Here is a 23,728-nt window from a genome sequence, read left to right on the forward strand (position 1 = left end):
GACATTTAGTTGAAAAATAAGCTCTGTGTGTGAGTATATATATATATACATATATATATACAGATATATAGATATACGTCTTAATTTCATATATATATATAAATTCCATTTCTCTTAAATATATAAACTGACTATTTTACTTCCATATTCAACCATTTTGAAGAGTCTATACCAAAAGCAATTACTGGGTCAAGGCATTCAAAGTTTCATATATAAAGAAATGTGCTACACACTTCCATTATCAAGAACGATGAATCTCTAGGGGCGCCTGGGTGGCTTAGTCGGTTAAGCGTCCGACTTTCGCTTAGGTCATGATCTCGCGCTTCGTGGGTTCGAGCCCCGCGTCGGGCTCTGTGCTGACTGCCTGCTCAGAGCCTGGAGCCTGTTTCAGTCTGTGACTCCCTCTCTCTCTGACCCTCCCCTGCTCACGCTGTCTCTCTCTCTCCTAGAAATAAAAATAAAAACATTTATTAAAAAAAAAAAAGAATGATGAATCTCTGGCAAATAATTAGTTGTTTATTTATAAAGAACTACTACTTTAATCAGTATAATAGATATTAAAGTAAATAGAAAAATTCATCAAAATAAAATTTTTAATTTTTATCACTATTTTTATCCTAATGGGTCCAAGGTTATAGGATGTATTATTTTAGGAAACATGCTTCCTGACTTCAAAATATATTAAAAAGCAATAGTAATCGAAACCGTATGGTGCTAGCATAACAATAAACATGGCATAACAGTGTAGTGGAATAGGTTCGCATAGCAAAAGGCATAACAATAGACCAATGGAACAGGAGAGAGAGCCCGGAAATAAACCCACACTTACATGATTATCTGATCTTCGACAAGGGTGCCAACACTTGGTTAAAGGATAGTCTCTTCAGTATGATATTGGGAAATAGTGGTATTGAGAAAACTCGAAATACACATTTAAAAATATAAAATGAATTAAGGGGAAGGAGAGAGATGGGTTTCCAGTTATGGAATGAATAAGTCATGAAGATAAAAGGAACAGCATAAGGAATATGGTCAATGATATTGTAATAGCACTGTATGGGGACAATGGTAGCTACCCTTGAGGTGAGCATAGCATAAAGTATAAGGATGTTGAATCACTATGTTGTACACCTGAAACTAATCTAACATTGTGTGTCAACTCTATGCAAATAAGAAATTAAAATAATGAATTTCGACACTCACTCTATACAAAAACATTAAAATGGATTAAGGATTTAAGTGTAAAATATGAAACCAAAAATTCCTAGAAGAAAACATAAGGGAAAAAATTGTTGACCCTGATTTCATTAATGTTTTCTCAGATATGACATCAAAAGTCTAGGCAACAAAAGCAAAAATAGACAATCTGGGACTACATCAGATTAAAACTAAAATTCTTCTGCATGCGAAAGGACACAATAATCATAAAAAAGCAGCCTATAGATGAGGAGATAATATGTGCAAATGCTAAGGGTTATTTTCCAAAATATATAAGGAACTTCTGCAGCCTAATAGCAAAAATCAAATAATCCCATTAAAAATAGGCTAAGGAACTGAGTAGACATTTCAAAACTGTAATGAGACACTACTTCATGCTCATTAGGTTGTTATTATCAAAACATTGACAAGGTTGTGCATTAGGACCCTTGTGTACCATCGGAAGGAACGTGAAATGGTACCACAACCATGGAAAATGGTATGGCAGGTCCTAAAAATCTAAAAAGATATAACTACCATATTATTCATGAATTCCACTTCTGAGTATATACCCAATAGAATTTAAATCAGGATCTTGAGGAGATATCTATATTCTCATGTTTAGTGTGACATTACTTACAATAACCAAGATATGGAAACAATTCAAATGTCTGTCAACCAAGAATAGATGAAGAAAATGTGGTATATACATACCAGGTAATATAATTCAGACATAAAAAAGGGAAATCCTACAATTTGTGATGGCATGAATGGACTTGGGACACATTATGCTAGGTGAAATAAGAAAATAAGATAGTTACAGAAGGACAAACACGGAATGATTTCTTCTATGTGAGGCATCTAACATCCTCATATGTACACAAAGAGATAATAGAATGGTGGTGACCAAGGGATGAAAGTATGAGGAGAGAGGAGGAGTTATGTAGTGGGTATAAAATTATAGTTATGCAAATGAATAAGAGATCTGGTGTACAATATGGTGCCTATAGTGAACAATAAGATAATAAAATTTCATTGAAAGGGTGGATCTTATGTGAAGTGTTCTTGCCAACAACAACAACAAAAACAAAGCAAACAAAATAGTAACAGGACACAGGAAACTTGTGGAAATGATGGATGTTTATTACCTTGATTGTGGTGGCGGTGACGTTATATATACATATGTCTAAACTCACCAAATTGTATACATTAATTATGTGCAGTTTTCTGGTGTACTAATTATACTTCAGGAAAACTGGAAAAAAATAAGTATCTTAGGATGACTCCTTTAACCATTTTTACTCTTCAGTGTCCTTCTTAATCATTGTGATAACTGGATTTTAAATAATTGTACTAGCTTTTTTCCTCACTCCCGAGTAATTCCACCAGGCAATGTCCTCAGGGGTTTATGGGAAAAAAGGAGCAGGCTGTGATCATGAAATATTCTGGGCCTTCTACCTACTCTCTCATTAGAGTATCTGGCCTTTCTCTATTTGACACATTGGACATACGCTAAAAACAATTGTATAAAGAAAGGGTTTGGCAGCTTCAAAAATGTTTAGGAACATGCAGTAGAGAATATAAAGTACTTTATTATAATATGAAGAATTTAGGTTGAGTAAAACATAAGGAGGAATTCTTTTCAAAGTTCATGTAAAATTAATTCACTTCGTGATTTATGATTAAGAATAATTTTGTTTATTTTTGTTTGTATTTTGTTTTGTATTTTTCAGACTAGCCATTTAGTTACACAGATTCTTCATCTGCAAATATTTCTCTAGACCTGTAAGAAATTAAGACACTAGTGTTTGTTTTTCCCATTTCAGATCTAAACCCCTTCCTGGTGTCTCTGGTAATAGAACGAATATAGAATTGTCTCTTCAAGAATCCAGTTTTCTGGATTGATAGGAATACAGGCCAGAGAGTTTATACTTGGTCACACTGAAAGAATCACATTTCCTCTTTGAATTAGCACCTGGAATTATTATAGAATACTCTAAACCTATCCATTCCATCATAACAATTACAGTCATCATCCCTATCCAAATGGAATATTGGGTACACACAGTCTCAGAACTAATACCTGGAGAAGTTTTATTGACCAAACAGATCATCAATTGTTTCATTTCCTAACTGTTATGGCATTAGAAGGTGAAGGAGGACAGTAAACTAACCTCCAGACTGAGAAGGCACTTTAAGACCAAAAACAAACAAACAAACACAAAAACAAAAACAAACAAAGCAAGTTACTCCTTACCCTTTATCCAGATTTTTATTCAGGGTAACTTACTGACGGGGGAATCTAACAGACAAACAACTTGGTGCTATGCAGCCATTTTCTGTCCCGCCCCATTTCTACCTTAATCCACAGCTTTTATAGAGTAAGCTTTGTGGTGAAGTCAGAGGTTAGTTACCTAACGTGGTACTATCTGTGTGCCAGAGTATTTCTATTAGGTACATCAAGTGGCCTATTCTGTGCACACAGTCACCTCTACCTGTTATCTCAAGTGGAGCCCTCTGTGCAGCACTCTAAGGAGGATCAGAGCAAGCCCTCCCACATCTGGCCAGGACATATATTAATCCCCAAGGGGCCTAGAACAGGTAGCCTGGAGAAAGGTCACTGCATGGGCATGAACAAGATGGAGGAGCCAACAACTCCTACAAATGGGGGGAGGTGGGGATTTATATAACATCATTTATATAGAAAATTCTTAGAAATCAATTACTTCTATTGGTTCCAGATAAGAAAATTGGGTTAATCTAAAGCAAAATGTGCCTTTTAATGAAGATGATTTAAAGAAAAATTAAGATGACTAATTCAAGGCAAAGAAATCCAAGAATAAATCTAATGTTTCATTAAACTACTGGCGGGATGTAATGAGAAACGTCTTTAGTAATCATTAACTAATGGAAGCCACAAGAACCATATCAGGTTATAGAAATATCAATGATGATATGGAAAGACACAAGGGTACTTAACTTTTCTTTATTCATCCCAGTATTTACTCTTATTACATACATGCTTTTACACTTAAAAAAAAAAAAAAAAAAAAAAAAACAAGAGCCAACACTAGCAGTGAAAACACAGAATCTTTATCTTTCATTCACATGGATTTAAGCTTTAAATCACTGTAGACTTGATGTGCTAACAAACTGGAGTAATTCTAAAATAAAGTACCAGAAAACTGAAATGACATTAACATTTTCTAGACTGGAGGTTAATGCTAAGTCTAACAATTTCTCCTATTTCAATTCTGAGTTTATATTATGGCTACAATTTCCACTTTTTCTAGAGTAGGGATATACTGTGATACATGTAGACTCAGTGACTTCAGAATAGGACACTCATTTGATTCATCATTTAGATAATGTATATTGCCACTGTTCTCTGATTATATCATGTTTAAACTGAAACAATAGGATAAAATATACCACGAATAGTTTAAATTCCAACCACTTTTTAAGATATTGAATGTTTTTCTTATTCTGGTTAGAGGCACAGTTTTTAAGCTCCTATTTTCAAAATTGAAAGTATTCAATAAAATTAACTATAGTTATATTCCAACTGAAATAAACAATAACCAAAAAATCCTCCAAACTATACCTAACATTTATTTTATATATATTCTTTTTTTTTTTTTTTTTTGAGAGTCAGAGAGAGACAGTGCAAGCAGGGGAGAGTCAGAGAGAGAGGGAGATACAGAATCTGAAACAGGCTCCAGGCTCTGAGCTGGCTGTCAGCACAGAGCCCGACGTGGGGCTCGAACCCACAAACCACGAGATCATGACCTGAGCAATGTCGGATGCTTAACCGACTGTGCCACCCAGGTGCTCCTTAATTTATATATCTTCTTAAAAATATAAAAATATTCATAAGAGTGATGCCTGGGTGGTCAGTCCATTAAATGTCTGACTTTTTGGCTCAGGTCATGATCTCACAGTTCATGAATTCAAGCCCTTCAGTGAGCTCTGTGCTGACAGCTCAGAGACTGGGGCCTACTTCGGATTCTGTGTCCCTTTCTCTCTCTGTCCCTCCCTCGTGCCCCCCCTCCCCACCTCTCTCTCTCTCTCTCAAAAATAAATAAGCATTAATTTTTTTTAAATACGCATAAGAAAATAGTATAAATAAATAAGGAATAAAAGAAGCTTAATATATTCAACATGACTGCATCTGAAATGCTGATACCGTACATGTGGATTTATTAATACAGAAAAGAAATAATCAAACTAAGGGGCACATTGAAGATTTTCTGTTTAATAATATTTGACTTTTTTATTTTTATTTTTTCTTGTAATTGTTTTTTAATAGTTCATTGTCAAGTTTCCATATAACACCCAGTGCTCATCCCAACAAGTGCCCTCCTCTATGCCCATCACCCTCCTTTGCCTCTCTCCAACCCCATCAGCCCTCAGTTTGTTCTCAGCATTCAAGAGTCTCTCATGGCCTCCCTCCCTCTCTCCAACTATTTTTCCCCTTCTTCTCCCCCATGGTCCTCCATTAAGCTCCTCCTAATCCACCTATATGTGCAAACATATGGTATCTGTCCTTCTCTGCCTGACTTATTTCGCTCAGCATAACACCCTCAAGTGTTTCTCTCCTAGAAATAAAAAAGGGATATTCAAGCCGAAAACTTCAACAGGCAAAATCAAGCAAGCTAAGTATCTCTGAAGCTAACAAACACCTGTGAAGCTGAAAGTTTTTACTTTTTAAGGCAGACCTGAGAAGAAAATGCGGTTTAGGATAAATACCTGGTGAGGTCTAAAAGCTAAAACTTCCACATAAACTCTGATCCCACCCCCATTTTCAAACTAATAAAATAAAGCGCTAGAAATTAAAATTGACTGCCTTAATTGTAAAAGTTTATTGATTTTTGAGAGAGAGCAAGTGGAGAGGGGCAGAAAGAGAGGAAGAGAGAGAAAATCCCAAGCAGGCTATGCACTATCAGCGCAGAGCCCTACATAGGGCTTAAATTTGAACTCACAAACGATGAGATTATGACTCTAGCCAAAATCAGATGCTTAATGGACTGGGCCACCCAGTGCCCCTCAAAATAAAATTAACCTCTTAAAAGAAGTTAGTAAGAGAATAATTGTGTTTGACATTTTCTGTGGGCAAAATGTTGGAAAATAAAGTCTCACCCAAAGAACTTAGAACTGTAGTGAGCTCCTCAGAGACTGGGCCACTGTTTACATTATTATGCACTTCCCAAATAAAGAATGCATATTTTATCCTTTATCATAAAATAACTTAATCTGTAGCTTAAAACTTTCCCACAAATGTATATGTAGTTTCTCCTGCTTTCATTTTTAATTCTAACAAATATTTAAAACTGATGTAAATGTTACACAATATCCATTAGAGAAATAGAAAAAGAAAATACTTTCCCCCTCTCATTTGGCAACACCTTAATATTCAACCCTAACAAGAGCTATTAAAGAAAGTAAAGTTGTACTCCAAATTTTCTAATGAACCTAAAGGCAAAATTTCTAAGCAGAGATATTAGAAAATAAAATCTCACATCAAATAAAACCAGCAAACAAACCAAAAAAATAGTATATTATGATGGTTTATTCACAATGTCAGTGGTAGACTACATTTAACCAATGTAATCAGCAACATTATCAGGACAAAGAGAGAGGAAAAAATATCAAATGATGATCTTGATAGATGTAGAAAAGTACTAGATAAAAATGCAATATTCACACATAAATACAAATTTTATGGAACAAGAGAAATGACCATCCTTATTGATAAGGGCTAGTTAAAAAAAGAAAACAAAAACACTAAACATACTTTATGGGAAAATATTGAATGTTTACTCTTTGAGATCAGTGATGGAGAAAAGATGACTGTTATCCCACTTCTAGTCATTATTTTACATATTCCAAATTATTGCAGTATGCCAAAAAAAGACAAGATACTTGTAAATTCAAGGATGTAAGAAGGTAAATATTTTGAGGGAAAAATAAATTTATTTTTTATTTAATTAATTATTTTAGAATTTAATTAATAAATTGTTTTAGAAGGTAACATTTAAAAAAGAGAGTAACACATTTTGCTTATTTAAATCTGAAATTAAAAATTCAATTATATATTTGTATTTCTAACTAAAATTAGAACATATAATTAAAAACACACTTTAAACTTTATCAGCAAAAATAAAGGCCTTTTAGAAATGAATAGAGCAATGATATGGAATTCATTCATGGAAACTTATTTTAATTGGAGTATAGTCAACATACAGCGTTAGATTAGTTTCAGGTGTACAATATAGAGATTGAACATTCATAGAAACTTTTAATTCTCAATAAAAGTTATTAGAAAATATTTAATAATAAAGGGACAAATAAATGTCCATGTATGAAAATCTCATTACTGTTAAGATATCGATTTGCTGTATATATATATATATATTTTTTTAATCATCACTGGACTATATTTTTTCTTTTTTTTACAAATAGTTTATTGTGAAATTGGTTTCCATATAACACTGAGTGCTCATCCTCACAAGAGCCCTCCTCCATGCCCATCCCTCCTCCCCCCCAATCCATCAGTCCTCAGTTTGTTTCTCAGCATTCAAGAGTCTCTCATGGTTTGCCTCTCTCCCTTTCCTCCACCACTTTCCCCAGTCTTCTCCCCCATGGTCCTCAGTTAAGTTCCTCCTAATCCTCCTATACCTGCAAACATATGATATATGTCCTTCTCTGCCTGACTTATATTGCTCAGCATAACACCCTCAAGGTCCATCCATGTTGCTACACATGGCCAGATTTCATTGTTTTTCATTGTCACCTAGTATTCCATGGTATAGATAAACCACATCTTCTTGATCCATTCGTCCGTTGATGGTCACTTAGGCTCTTTCCATGTTTTAGCTATTGTGGAGAGTGCTGCTATGAACATTGGGGTACATGTGCTCCTATGCATCAGCATTTCTGTATACCTAGGGTAAATTCCTAGCAGTGCTATTGCTGGGTCATAGGGGAATTCTAATGTTAGTTTCCTGAGGAACCTCCACACTGTTTTCCAGAGGGGCTATACCCATTTACATTCCCACCAACAGTGTAGGAGGGTGCCCGTTTCTCCACATCCTCGCCAGCATCTAGAGTTCTCTGATTTGCTCATTTTAGCCACTCTGACTGGCGTGAGGTGGTATCTCAGTGTGGTTTTGATTTGTATTTCCCTGATGAGGAGGGATGCTGAGCATCGTTTCATGTGTCTGTTGGCCATCTGGATGTCCTCTTTGGAGAAGTGTCTGTTCATATCTTCTGCCCATTTCTTCACTGGGTTGTTTGTTTTTCGGGTGTGGAGTTTGGTGAGTTCCTTATAGATTCTGGATATTAACCCTTTATCTGATATGTCGTTTGCAACTATCTTTTCCCATTCCGTTGGTTGCCTATTAGTTTTGTGGGTTGTTTCCTTTGCTGTGCAGAAGCTTTTAATCTTGATGAGGTCCCAATCGTTTATTTTTGCTCTTGATTCCCTTGATTTTGGGGATGTGTCAAGTAAGAAGTTGCTGCGGTGGAGGTCAAGGAGGTTGCTTCCTGCTTTCTCCTCTAGGGTGTTGATAGTTTCCTGTCTCACGTTCAGGTCCTTTATCCATTTTGAGTTTATTTTTGTGCATGGTGTGAGAAAATGATCTAGTTTCATTCTTCTGCATGTTGCTGTCCAGTAGAAGAACAGAATTATAATTAATGGATTATAATATTGTGATTAATGTATACTATTAATGAGTTATAGTATTTGTCTATGCAGAATTTAAGTGAGTATTTTCTTTCCAGGTTCTAGATTCTACCTTCCTTGGCCTATGCCTAGTTCCTCTGTTCTTTTCCTAGATAACTGTTAACTCCTACTTTTTTTTTTTTTAATGTTTTATTTATTTCTAGGAGAGAGAGAGAGACAGCGTGAGCAGGGAACACTTAACCAACTAAGCCACCCAGGCGCCCCTTAACTGATCTTTTGATATTCAGAAAAAAAAGTATTGGGGCGCCTGTGTGGGTAAGTGTCCAACTTTGGCTCAGGTCATGATCTCAGGGTTTGTGGGTTCAAGCCCTGCATCAGGCTCTGTGCTGACAGTTCAGAGCCTGGAGCCTGCTTCGGATTCTGTGTCTCCCTCTCTCTTTGCCCCTCCCCCTCTCATTCTTTAATTTTTTAAAGCTTATTAACATCACATTATCAACAAAATTATTAACATCACATTAGCAAATGGAATTCAGGGATGTATGGGGAATTATACACTATGACCGATGGTATTAATTCAGAGATGCAAGCCAGTTCAAATATGAAAGTCAATCAATGCTATCCACCAAAAGAGAATAAAGAAGAAAAAAAAATCACATTGTCGTTTTCATTGAAAACAAAGACATTTGACAAAATTCAGTACCTATTCATGATTGAAAACAAACCAAGACAAAACAAAACAAAGAGATCCTCTCAACAAGCTAAGAATAAAGTGGATCTTTCTCAAGTAGGTAAACACATCTATAAAATAGCCACAGCTAACATCACACTTAATGGTGAAAAACTGAGTGTTTTCCCCTGGTGACAACATTGTTACTGGTCAACATATTATGGAAAATTCTAGCAAGAACAATAAGGAAAGAAAAGTCATGCAGATAAGACAACAAGAAATAATAATTTCTCTGTTTGGTGATGATATAATAGTTCACATAGAAAGTCTTCCCCCCAACACACACACATACAAACAAATCAAAACAAAACAAAACAAACAAAACAAAGCATATAACACACTTGAAAAAGAATAAAATAGGCAGAATCACTCTACCAATATGAAGGATTTCTAAATAGCTGCATAATCTTGACAGTATGGTACTGACAAGGGAATAGAACAAGGTAAATGGAACAGCCTAGAGAACCCAGAAATAGCCCTCAAACATATAGGGTCAACTGACTTTTTACAAAGTTACAAAAGCAATTCTCTGGTGTAAGCACAGTGGTTTGAACAGATGGTGCTGAAACAATTGGATATCCACAAACAAAATGAAAAGACAAAACAAATACAAAACTGCTTCTGCCTATACCTCATTCATTAAATAAATATTAGCCTAAAATCCATCATAGACTTAAATGTTAAATACAGAATATAACCACACAACATTTAGAAGATAAGAAAAAACAATTTTCAGGATCTACAGCTTTCCTTAGACGTGACACCAGAAGCAGAATCCATTTAAAAATGATAAGTTTACTTCCTCATAATTATTATTATTATTATTTTCTGTGAAAAACTGTAAAGAACATTAAAAAGCAAGTTACAGAGAGGGAGAAACCACATGTCTGACAAAGGACTCATACATACAATACATAAAGATATGTAAAGGATTCTCAAAATTACAGCAGCAGAAATCCACTTGTAAAATGACAAAAAATAAAGACAGATTTCACTGATTTTTCTATTTGTATGGCAAATAAGATAAAAAAATGTCCACTATTACTAGCCATGAGTGAAATGCAAATTAAGACTATAAAGAACGATTACTATGCATGTGTTAAAACAGCTAAATTAAAAAAAAAATCACTGAGACGATACCAAATGTTGGTGTGGATTCAGAGAAATTGAATCTCTCATACACTGCTGGTGGAATGTAAAATGGGACAGTCACTGTTATAGTTGTTTGGAAGATTTTAAGGAACTGCGCATACACTTAATCATATGATCCAGCTTTTGCACTCTTGAACGTTTAATCCAGAGAACAAACATTGTAATCCTATGCAAAAATCTCTACCCAAATGTTTATAGCAGCTTTATTTATAATAGCCTAAAACCGGAAACAACCAACATATTCTTCAATGGGTAAGTAATCAAACCAGCTTATAAAGAAAACAAATTAGCAATAAACGGAAATGATCTACTGATGCAAATAACAATTTTAATTCAGCCAAAAATCATTGTTTAGTGAAAAAAGAAATTTACAAAACTCATAGACCGTATGAAGCCATTTATGTCATAATATCAAAGTGATAGAATTATCATAATGAAGTGCTCGCTTCGGCAGCACATATACTAACATTGGAACGATACGGAGAAGATTAGCATGGCCCCTGCGCAAGGATGACACACAAATTCTAGAATTATCATAATGAATACAGATTAGTAATTGTCAAGAGTTAGGGATTGCGGAAAAGTGGGGTTTCAACTGTGAGAGGTTAGCATGAGGCAGATCGCTGTGATGATGGATAGTTACTCTTAGCTTGACGGTGGTGGTGTTTACACAAATCACAGGATGCAGAACCACATACACATATTGTACCAGCGCTGATTTCCTGGTTTTAATGTATGATGATTGTTGAAGGAGCTATAATTATTGGTGTAACTTTTGGAGAAAACTGAGTGAAAAGTACAGGGAACTATGTATTTCATTTGCAACTTTCTTTGTGTTTATAATTATTTGTAAATAAAAATAAGTTTTAAATGATTTTAACAATTGTATTAATTTTAAAAAGATAGGTAAAACTAAATCGTATTTGGTATACGACTGCGACAATGGCATTACCATCTAAGGAAAAGCAAAATAACTTTGAACACATAATTCAAGGCACCTAAATCACAAGACAATATCTGAAAATGAAAACAGGAGGAGCAGCATGGCCTAAAGCTTGGTCATGTGCTATTTTTAAACTGATTATCCATTGTTGTTTAATTACTTTTTGCACTTCATATGCCATATATACATATTTTACGCCCTGCAAAACGTAGCATGACTAACCATTGTTGAGACAATGTATATAAATGCAATTTAGGTTATTCATTTTATGATTCAATAAGTAGGATTACTTTTGGATCAAAGGTACAGTAAAAAAATAACATGAAGTACACAATTGTGATGTATCAAGAATTTTCTTACTTGGCAGTAGGTGGGCTGGTGTTAGTGTAGCTGAGGGTTAACATGGGTTTCTGGCAGTCAATGCAATGGCAAGGCAGCCTGTTAACATCAAGTTGAGCACTTTTGGCTGGAGGAACTGATACGATTCAAGTGTGGATATGTTTCTACAAGACCTAAGAGTAGCAACACAGACCCAGGTAAAGTCTCTGTATCCTTTTCTGCTTTACATCTTTCTCTGCACTGCTGTTTTGACTAGTGAAACTGTCTACGAAAATGATAGTAACCTGAATCATTCCACTGTCATCCTTTTCTGCCAGTTTTGAAATTTGAACTTAACGTGTGATCTGGCGTGGTTGTATTCACAGGAAAATTTAGCTAAAGGCACATCTGACTAAGAAATGCTGAGCTGTAATTTTATTTTACATTTTTTATTGAGATGAAACTGACCTAATATAAAACTAACTGCTTTAAAATTAATAACTCCGTACCATTTGGTATGTTAGCAATGCCGTATAGCCACCATTTCTATCTAGTACCAAAACATCTTCATCACCCCAAAAGGAATCCTTATATAAAGTAAACAGTTTATTCCCAATACCTACCTCTCACCCCCTGCTCATTGCCTGGCAGCCACCAGTTGGTATGGGCTTAACTAATTCTGGGTATTTCATATACATTGAATGATAGAGTATGTGACCTTCGGTTTCTGGCTTCTTTTACTCAGCATAATGATTTTGATGTATTCCTCCACATCATGGCATGTATCAATACTTCATTTTTTATGGCTGAATAATATTCAATTGTATGTATACATCACAGTTTATGTATTTATGTACGTACCGATGGAATTTTGGGCTGGTTCCACCTTTTGATTATTGCAGATAGTGCTGTTGTGAATGTATATGTGCACGTATTTGAGTATCCGCTTTTAGAATATTTTTGGTCATTGGATAATTCTGTTTAACTTTTTAAGAACTATCAAAATGTTTTACGTAGTGTTTGTGCATTTCATATTCCCACCAGCAATGCATAGTGCCTATATGAACATCCTTCTCAACTCTTGCTATTTTCTGCTTTTGTTCTGTTTTATTGTGAGATTTTATACACAGATATCCTAGTTGGTGGAAAATGGTACATCATCCTTGTTCTGATTTGCACTTTATAATAATTAATAATGTTTATCATTTTTCATGAGTTTTTTGGCCATTTATGTACCTTCTGGAGAAATTCTTACTCAATTCCTTTGCCCATTTTTAAGTATTGAGCTGTTTGTATTTGTTGTTGAGTTGTAAACATTCTTTATATATGCTGGATATGGGCCCTTATCAGATATAAATTTTGTAGGGGCACCTTAGTGGCTCAGTTGGTTAAGTGTCTGACTCTATTTTGGCTCAGGTCATGACCTTGTTGTTCAAGAGTTTGAGCCCTATGTCAGGCTTTACACTAAGAACATGGAGCCTGCTTGGGATTCTCTCTCTCCCTCTTTCTCTGCATCTTCTCTAGCCACATTCTCCTCTTTCTTTCTCTCTCTCAAAATAAATAAACTTAAAAAAAGATTTTAAAATAATATAAAATTTGTAAATATAATCTATCATTCAGTAAGTTGCTTTTTTATTGTCTGATAATGTCCTTAGATGCACAAAGTGCTTTAAATTTCATATAGCCTAATCGATCTTTTTTTCTTCCTTAGTTGCTCATGCTTTTGGTGTCTGAGCTGTAATTCTGAAAGGGTTCTTTTAAGAAATTTTCTTCTTTCTTTACTGACATACTTAAGATTTAAATATATTGTGATGTACAATTTCATACTAGTTTCTATAAAATTACAGTTAAAATCAAGCTACTTTTATATATAATAAATATGGGATTCATTTTTAAATATAATGCATAGGAAATTTTATAGATGTACTATTAAACAAATTTCATACTCATTAAATAGCTATTGTCCAGTACAAACAACTGTACTGTCTGATGAACAAAATAATTGCTTTACACCATCATCCTGTGGTTTTCAAAATCACTTTAACATGTATTCAAAAAACATTGGCTCTTTAAAGAAATGATTTGAGGATTACATCTAATTATCAGATTGGAAGCTGTACAAGGTGACAGAACAATTCAGGAGCAAAAGATCATAATTCTTCATTTGAAACTTTTTCAGCTACTTGCCATTTGACCTCAGACTATTTACTTGTTCATAACGAGTATCATTTTTTTAAAACGGCAATTGGCATTGGGTATTACAACATCTGACCTAATTATCTTAGCGGTTCGTTTTTAGAATAAAAAAGGAAAAAGTTACAAAAGCTTTAGAATCTGCATGCATTAAGTAAACTGAAATTTTTATTGTCATTTGGGTGAGCATGGATATTGAAATAGCGCAAAGTAAAACCTGGGTGTTAAAACACACATAACAATTTAACCCTCATAACTTAGCTATCTGTTCACATTTGGGTAATTCAGAGAGAAGTGCCAGAGTGTCTCGATGATGCTGTAAACCACACAGAGAAGCTGAGCTTGCTCCCTTCTCAGCCGCTATTTATGGTACAGTATGAAATTGTGTCGTATTATTTTGAAGGTGGCGAAAAAACATTGATGACACACTACTGTGGCTCCATTATACTGCATAACTACTGCTGAAAGCCTTCAAGAAAATTTGATGATGTTAAATTGGTACCTTTTTGCTTGAGCTATTAACTCCAATTGATATTTGATCTCTATCAAAAAACAGGAAGCAAAACTTTTAAATCTTACTTTGTTTTGAAATCTAACCCACTTATTGCAAGAAAAGCCAACAGAAGTAAATGGACTGACCAGATGAGTTGCGTACCGCTTAGCTATTAAACAACCACCAATGAACATCTTAAGGTAGGGGTGACCAGAATAAGCTCTATAGGTCAGTACAATTGTCCCCATACAATTAAACATTTTTTTTAAGAGAGCATTAACTAGAATACCCATGAAGTATTGTCTCTCCTGTTTCTTTGTTTCACAATGTAGGACTCCATTCATTATTATTATCGTTGCTGTTGTTTATTTATGCATCTCCTTTAGTCATATCCCTGATGCCGTCCAAAATTAGAAGTTTTCTCTTTTGTCCATAGAAAGTCTACTCGTTCATTTAAATTTAACATTTTTTTCTTTTCTACAGAACAACAGAAAGCAAATTTTGCTGACATAGGTATTTTTCATTATGTTTGATTTAGATTCAGAAATAAAGGATATGTTATAATCCAGGTGATTTCACAGGGAAAATATACATTATGAAAAGTATTAGTAAAAGCTCACTAGGAACAAATGCTCGGATAATCTAAAGATGCCATGATAGATGGTCCCAGAGCAGCACACTGATAATTTCCAACCATCTTTGTGAGTAATCTGTCCTGAGTCACACATAAAAGAACTAAAGCCTTTTGTTTCCTGTTCCTATCATTCTTCAGCTATACTGAGAGGAAATGCAAATTAGAGTTGCCTAGTTTAAAAAAAAAGATAAAGCTTGTCTTCAAATTAATTTTGCAAATATCTTCATACAGTGACCTATAAAACTGTAGGGAAATAACGAGGGTAAAATGAGTGAGGGAGTAAACAAGATAAAACAGATTATAACAATCATAATAGTGGACCAATAGTGCCATCTATCACTTTTTTTAATTTTTGTTTTTTAATGTTTTATTTATTTCTGAGAGAGAGAGCATGAGCAGGGGAGGGTCAGAGAGAGAGGGAGACACAGAATCTGAAGCAGTCTCCAGGCTCTGAGCTGGCAGTCAGCATAGACCCCAAGGCGGGGCTCGAACCCATGAACTATGAGATCGTGACCTGAGCTGATGTCGGACACCTAACCGACTGAGCCACCCAAGCACCTCATCTATTGCTTTAAATACAAGTGTGTAATACAATTTCAATTTTTATGTCATAAAATAATGTTACTATGCTTTTATTTTAGGTCATTTTATATGCATGCAAATAACATAATATTAATAGCTGGAGTTCCACTTCAAGCTCTGTGTTATGGGTAGCATATATTTATTACATATTAAATTTACTATATTCATTATCTTTTAGTTTTAGTGTATCAAAATGTATGCTCTTTCTAAAGAGTTCTGTACAAAGAGTGACTGAAGGGTCATTAAAGTATAAAAAAATACAAATAATGAGGACAAACTATGGGTGCTGCTTGTAATTGGAATTCAGCTTAGAAATCAAATTATCCCAGGGTGCCTGGGTGGCTCAGTCAGTTGAGTGTCTGAGTTTGGCTCAGGTTATGATCTCATAGTTCATGAATTGAGTCCCATGTCCTGCTCTGTGCTGACAGCTCAGAGTCTGGAGCGTGCTTCAATTCTGTGTCTCCTATCTCCCCCCCCTCATACTTTGTCTCTCTTTGTCTTTCAAAATTAACTAAATGTTATTTTTTTTTAAAAAATCAAATTATCTGAGTGTGTGTGTGTGTGTGTGTGTGTGTGTATACATACTGAAAATTCCTCGGTTGTATACAAAAGATGCTTGAAGAAAAGAGGAAAAAAGAAAATACTCCAAAATCTTTCTGTCAAGATATTCTGGCAACAATTCTACAACTTGCAGTATTGCCTTGGGATTCACTTGGCTTCCTGTATTATTCTAAGGGAATTAAGTAACTGTTTTTAAAGCCAAGTCCGTTTCCAGAGATGTAATTAAATGTTTAGACTTACACTTTTTTTCTTTTAAGTTTCTTTATTCACTTTGAGAGAGAGAGAGAGAGAGAAATCTGGCGAGGGGCAGAGAAAGAGGGAGAGAGAGAATCCCAAGCAGACTTCAAGCTGTGAGCACAGTGTTCAACACGGGGCTCAATCCCATGACTGCTAGCTAGACCATGGCCTGAGCCGAAATCAAGAGTCTGATGCTTAACCAACCAAGCCACCCAGGCGCCCCTCTTAGACCCATTCCTAATAAAACCACGGATGTCAGAAATAACAGAATGATGTCCTGAATGTGTTGAAGACAAAACAAATAAACAAAAAAGATGATTAACAACAACAAAAAAAAACAATATATAAACCTATGTGAACAATAATCTTTTTCAAAAAAGGAAGTGAATTAGGCTTAGACGTTGTGATGTTGGCAAACAGGCTCCACAAGATGTAGTAAATAAAGAAAATGACCGCAGACCGACATATGTTATTGTATGAAGGAAGAAAGTGATCAGAGAGGGAGAATTTAACAGATAATCACTATTGAAGATAAAATTATAACCACATCTTGTGGGATTTTTTCCATTGTCATTATTAAGGTAATATTTACATGCAATAAAATTCACCATTTTTAGTGTATAATTCTGTGTGAAGACAAATAACAGTACATAGAGTCACCACAGTAATTGACACAACAGTTCCATCAACTGAGATATTTCCCTTAAATGTCCTTGTAACTGTACCTTCTTCATTCATCTGGCACTAATCTGTTTCAGACCCCAATAATTTTGCCTAGTCCAGAAAGTCATGCAAGTAAAATTACATGGTAAGTAGTATTATGAGTTTGGCCTCTTTCACATAGCGTAGCACATTTGAAATTCTTTTATGCTTTGAGTGTATCCATAGTGTGTCATTTTTGTTGTTCACTAGTAGACTATTACGCGCATGTGGATCCAGAATTGGTTTACCCATTCCTCGGATGAGGTACATTTGTGATGTTCCCAGATCAGATATATTATGAAAAAAGTTACTACAAACATTCTTATATGGGTTTTTAGGTAAACATAGCATTTTATTTCGCTTGGGGAGATACTTAAGAGTGGGATTACTAAGTCATACATTTTAGGTGTTTATTTAATAGAGTGAAAAGACCACCAACCATTTTTCTGTGATATCTGTAACATTTTATATCCACTAGAAATGCACGGAGGTTCCTTTACTTGGTGCTTTCTCATCAGCACTTGGTATTGTCAGTTTGTTCGCTTGTCTGTTTAGATATTCAAATAGATGTGTTGTGAAACCACAGTGTGGCTTTCATTTATTTTATTTTTAATTATTTTTTATTTCAGTTAATATACAATACAATATTGGTTTCAGAAGTAAAACTCAGTGATTCATCACTTACATATGACACTCAGTGCTCATCATAAAAGGGCCACCCTTAATACAAATCACCTGTCTAGACCACCCCCACCCCCACCCCTCCAGCAACCCTCAATTTGTTCTCTATCGTTATGAGTTCTTGTGTTTTGTTTCTCTCTCAACTCTTCCCTTCCCCACACTGGCACCATTTCCCATATGTTCATCTGTTCTGTTTTGTAAAACAAATGAGATTTGTTTCTCATCTCATTTAATCTCATGTAAAACATATGAGATTAAAATCATATGATATTTGTTTTTCTCTCATAAATATGTTGCTTAACAATACATTCTAGCTCATTCTGTGTAGCTATAAATGGCAAAATTTCACTTTTTGATGAATGAGGAATATTCCATTGTATATATACACTACATCTTCTTTATCCTTTCAGCAGTCAGTAGACATTTGGGCTCTCTCCATAGTTTGGCCATGTTGATAATACTGCTATAAACATTAAGGTGCATGTACCCCTTAAAATCTGTATTTTTGTGTCCTTCCAGTCCATGTGGCTTTTAATCCACAATACCCAACTGAAAAATGATGTTGAACATCTTCTCATGTGCTTGTGTGCCATTTGTATGTCCTATCTGGTGAAGTGTCTGTTCAGATCTTTTTTTCTAATTGATTATTTGTTTTCTTATTGGTGTGTTGGAGTTTTCTTTATGTTTCCCAGTTACAGATCCTTATTCAAATATATGATTTGAAGGCATTTCCTTCCAGACTATGCCTTTTTCTACCTTCTTCTTAACTATATTTCAAAGACTAGCTTTTAGTTCTGATGGAGTCCAATTTATCATTTTTTATTAAGAACTGTGATTTTATTATCATGTCTAAGAAATCACTAAATATGTTAAAGACACAAAGATTTTTTATGCTTCATTCTTTAACTTTGTATGTGTAAAAATTTTAGGTTTTACACTTAGTAAAATTACTGTAGCTTACATTAATCCTTGAAATCAGGAATGTGAGTCATCTACCTTTGTTCTTTTTTTATTATTTACATTTAGGCTATTCTAATTAATTTGTGTTTCTGCATAGATTGTAGAAGAGTTGGTTCAATACTAACAAAATCCTGCTGAGTTTACTGAAATTACAACTGATTTTCTAGATCACATTGAGGAGAATTGACATCTTAACAAAATAGTGTCTTCCAATCAATCGACATGATATCACCATCATTTATTTACATCTTATTTCATATATTTCATAAATATTTCATATTTATTTTCATAAATATTTCATAAATATTTTAATTTATAGAGTATATATATCACACATATTTTGAAGAATTTATACCTATTTCATTTAGTTTTATAGTGTAATTATATACTTTAATTTTGCCAAGAACAATTTAATATTAGTACATTCAAATAGAATTATCTTTTAATCTGTAACCTAGCTGGTTGGTATGTGTTTATGAGTTTGTATATATAGTGATTCTTTATGATTTTCTTTTTTTGTTTATTTTTGAGAGAGAGAGACAGAGACAGACAGAGCCTGAGCAGGGGAGGAGCAGAGAGAGAGGGAGAAACAGAATCTGAAGCAGGCTCCAGACTCTGAGCTGTCAGCACAGAGCCCAATGTGGGGCTTGAATCCATGAACTGAGATCATGACCTGAGCCAGATTTGGGCGCTTAACTGACTGAACCACCCAGATACCCCTGATTTTATATGCATATCTCAGTAGATATTCATATGCTCTGTAAGACTGATAATTTTATTCAATCTATTCAATCATTTCTTCCCTTCCCTTCCCTTCCCTTTCTTTCCTTTCTTTTTTGCATTGGCTAGAACCTGCATATGATGTGAAATAAAAATCATGAGAGCAATTACTTTGTACTTGTTCCTAATTATAGGGAGAAATCATCTCCAGAATATCTGGCTTACAAACCTTGGTAACTACTTACTATATAATATGTGTGAAAGATACAATAAATATTTCATTTTTTAAAATAGTACAAAGTTAAATTTCAATTTATTTTTAGATATATATATATATAAATGTTCTATATGTAAATATACATGTGTAGTTGCGTATATATACTTATAGATATACACAGTAATGAAGGATGTATTTCATTCTTCTTACAACCCAATGGAATATAATATAAAAATTTTCCCTGTGATGCATACAGTCCACTCACTCTGCAGGCTACTGCTTTATAAAAGTAAACCCAGTCTATATTGATTCTCATCTTGCACCAACTACCACAGAGAGAACACTGCATTTTCAGAAATTAAAAACTACATAAATATAAATATATATATGTATATATATATTGAGCAGGGGTAAATAAATATATATATGCATATATACGTTTATTTGTTTGTTTGTTTGTTTGTTTGTTTAGGCTGTAACAGGACAGGATAAATCCCTGAAATACTAATTTGTGTTTTGGTCTTTTTCTGGTTGACTACTTCATCTGCCTAAAAGCCAGTAGACAATATGTTAGTTTGCTTTCTTTTTCAAATTCTACATATGTGTGAAATCATATGGTATTTGTCTTTCTCTGACTGACTTATTTCATTTAGTAAAATACTCTCCAGCTCCATCCACATCATTGAAAATGACAAAATTTCATTCTTTTTGTGGCTGAGTATATTCCATTTTGTGTGTACACACACACACTACTTCTTTATGCATTTATAAGTTGAACATTTGGTCTCTTTCCATAATTTGGCTGTTGTTGATAATGCTGCTATAAACATTGGGGTGCATGTATCCCTTCAATTTCATTTTTTTGTGCACTTTGGGTAAATACCTAGTAGTAGTAGTGCAATTGGTGGATTGTATGGTTATTCTATTTTTAAATTTTTGAGGAAGCTCCATACTGTTTCACAGAGTGGCTGCACCAGTTTCCATTCCTACCAACAGTGCAAGAGGGTTTCCCTTTCTCCACATCCACACCAACAACTATTACTCCCTTGTTGTTTAAAAAAAAAAAAAAAAAAAAAAAAAGATGCACACCAAGAAACAGACTTTTCCATAGAGAACAAACTGATGATTACCAGGAGGGAGATGGGCGGGGCAGCACGTTTAGATTGGTGATGGGGTAAGGAGTGAACTCGTGATGAGCACTGGGTATTCTAGGTTAAGTGTTGAATCACTAAACTCTAAACCTAAAACTAATATTACATTGCATGTTAATGAACCAGAATTTAAATGCAAACTTGAAAGAGAAAAATAAAAGCCAATAGGCATGACATTTATGGTCCCTGTGTCAGCAAAGATTTAGGTTACAAGTTCCAAAATAGTATACATATGAAAAATAAATCCTTATTCATTTCTTTGAATGTTTGAATTTCTTAGGGAATTATATGAAGAGGGAGTCATTTAGGAGATGTGACAGGACAGTAAGATGTGCAGGGCAGTGAGATGGTCCTGCAAGGCTAGGAATTATGTGTGGTACGTGTCATATCCCGATTGTGACCACTTGTCACCAGCTCCACAGCTATGAGTCTGGAGTCAGCTTTTTCACATCTAATCTCTTTTACTGCAGGAACTTCCTAAACGGTCTTGCTGTTTCCTCCTGGCTCTGACAAAGCATAGCAGTCAAAGTTGGATCTTTTGAAATAACCTGTTCATAATAAAACGAAGGCCAGTGTTCCCTCTGACTTTATCTCCCACCACTACAAAGCTATTGAAATGGAACAGAAAACCAAATCCTAGCTTGAGCTTAGTGGTAGCCGAAGCTGCAAGAAAAGCAGACAACGTGGATTTCAGTACTTAAAACACAGAGTCCTATGAATCCCACGTCAGATCCTCGAACTTCAAGAAGAGAGATATCGCCCTCTTTCATGTAATTTGCTTTGGAACTGATCTACAAAAAACCAGTTCTCAATGAAATCCTATTTTTTCTATATAGTTGGGTTTTAATATTATTAAAAGTGGGATTTATATGGCAATCATAAAATTCTCTCTATGCACAATCATTTATAGATTAACAAATTCAAACTTTAATTTATACAGAAAACATAAAATGGGTGATTGAGGGATAACTATCAATATATTTATTTATATTTAGTTTTGATAGGTAGAGAGATGATAAATGATAGGCAGATAGATCAATTGATCGATTGATCAATAGATAGATAACTGGATTATAGAAATTATTAAAGTAACAGAAAACTATTACTTATCAAATGCACCGCTTACTATGTAAGATTTCATATTCACTGACTTAAAGGTTAGCATTTGCTGATATGATGCATGGAATAATTGGGTGTAAAGTAAGCTGCTATAAAAAAAACACCCCAAAACACAGTAGTAAAACCAGCGATGTTTATCTCTCACCTAACAATATGGCTGTTCTGGTGGCTTGATGGTGTCAGTCACCCAATGTCTACCCTTTCTGAATTTTGCCATTCTCACATGCTGCTGTTTATAGGGTTGAAGATATCCAGTCAGCTGAAATAAATAAACTGTTGCATCTATAACTGAGTTTTCCTAAGAAATCTTCCATTCGCTGTTTTCCTTTAGCAGGGCCTCTCTTAATATCCTGCAACAGCTGATTGCCTGATTAATGTCCCATAAAATGCATAACTTGCTATTATAAATGACCTGAATTTTGGCAGAAAAAAGTATAGACAATATTATACACAACATACTAGCTATAAATTATCTTTTGCTCATTCTGAATCCAAGTTTAAATATGCAAACATTCATAACAAAAAATTTTCCCTTTGAATATTTCAAGAAGATTTTCTCATAGCTTAAATATACATCAGAGTGTTGCTCTTAATCTCCTATGAAAGATTACATCTGCTTGATAAAACAATGGCAAAATCAAGACTGCTACACTTTTCACATACTGAAACAGAATAGTCTTATGTTTTCAATCAACAGAAGAAGTTCAAAATATGTGATAGGGAAACTAGGCTAGTTACTGTAAGAATAAGATTCTACTGAATGGCAACTTCTAAATGATTTAAGATATGTTTAATGGGGGAGGGTGGGTTAAGAAAATATCAAACTATATATTGAATATATAACAGTTATGTGTCTTTAATGTTTGACTGATTTGAATAAAATTATGATGTGACAAATCCAAATTTGAATTTCTCTTAAAGAAGAAGCTGGTGAGTTAATGCAGATGAGACACTTAAAAGTGGTTGATACATAGTAAACATTCTATAAGCGTTAGCCATTGTATATCTTACTTATAAATGTCTGCTGAACAGAATTAGATAACTTTGTCAGAGTACAAAATTAGTCCATGCTTCCTCACTAATTACCACGACTTTAAAAATAATTTTGATGTGCAGCTTGTGACTGTTGCAAAAATATATATTTTTATTAAGGCAAATTAAAAACTGAAAAATTACCTTCTACTACCTGTGACTTCTGGTGTGTTTCATATATTTGCTGCATCACCGTAGTAAATGTTTAATTTTTAGAAAAGATCTTTCCTATGAGAAGAAGCAATATAGCTTCTCTAAAACCTGACTACCTAGTTCAGAAGTGTGGCTAATCCTTTAGCTAGCGGTATGACCTTGAATAGGTGGATTAACCTCTCAAATACCTGGTTTCTTTATTGGTAAAATAAGCATAGTAATAGCAAAACTTCCTAGGGACAATGCATGTAAGGAGTTTAGAGTCTGGTACA

General features: G+C 34.4%; 1 non-coding gene across 1 annotated transcript; it reads left to right on the plus strand.

The window, feature by feature from the left end:
- Positions 1 to 11,198: 11,198 nt before the first annotated feature.
- Positions 11,199 to 11,305, plus strand: LOC120225723. Its single transcript, XR_005526875.1, has one exon. It is a non-coding gene; the product is annotated as a U6 spliceosomal RNA (small nuclear RNA).
- Positions 11,306 to 23,728: the final 12,423 nt, after the last annotated feature.

Source organism: Hyaena hyaena, unplaced genomic scaffold (genome assembly GCF_003009895.1).
Source record: "Hyaena hyaena isolate Hyena2069 unplaced genomic scaffold, ASM300989v1 scaffold_1492, whole genome shotgun sequence".
In the NCBI taxonomy this organism is placed as follows: domain Eukaryota; kingdom Metazoa; phylum Chordata; class Mammalia; order Carnivora; family Hyaenidae; genus Hyaena; species Hyaena hyaena.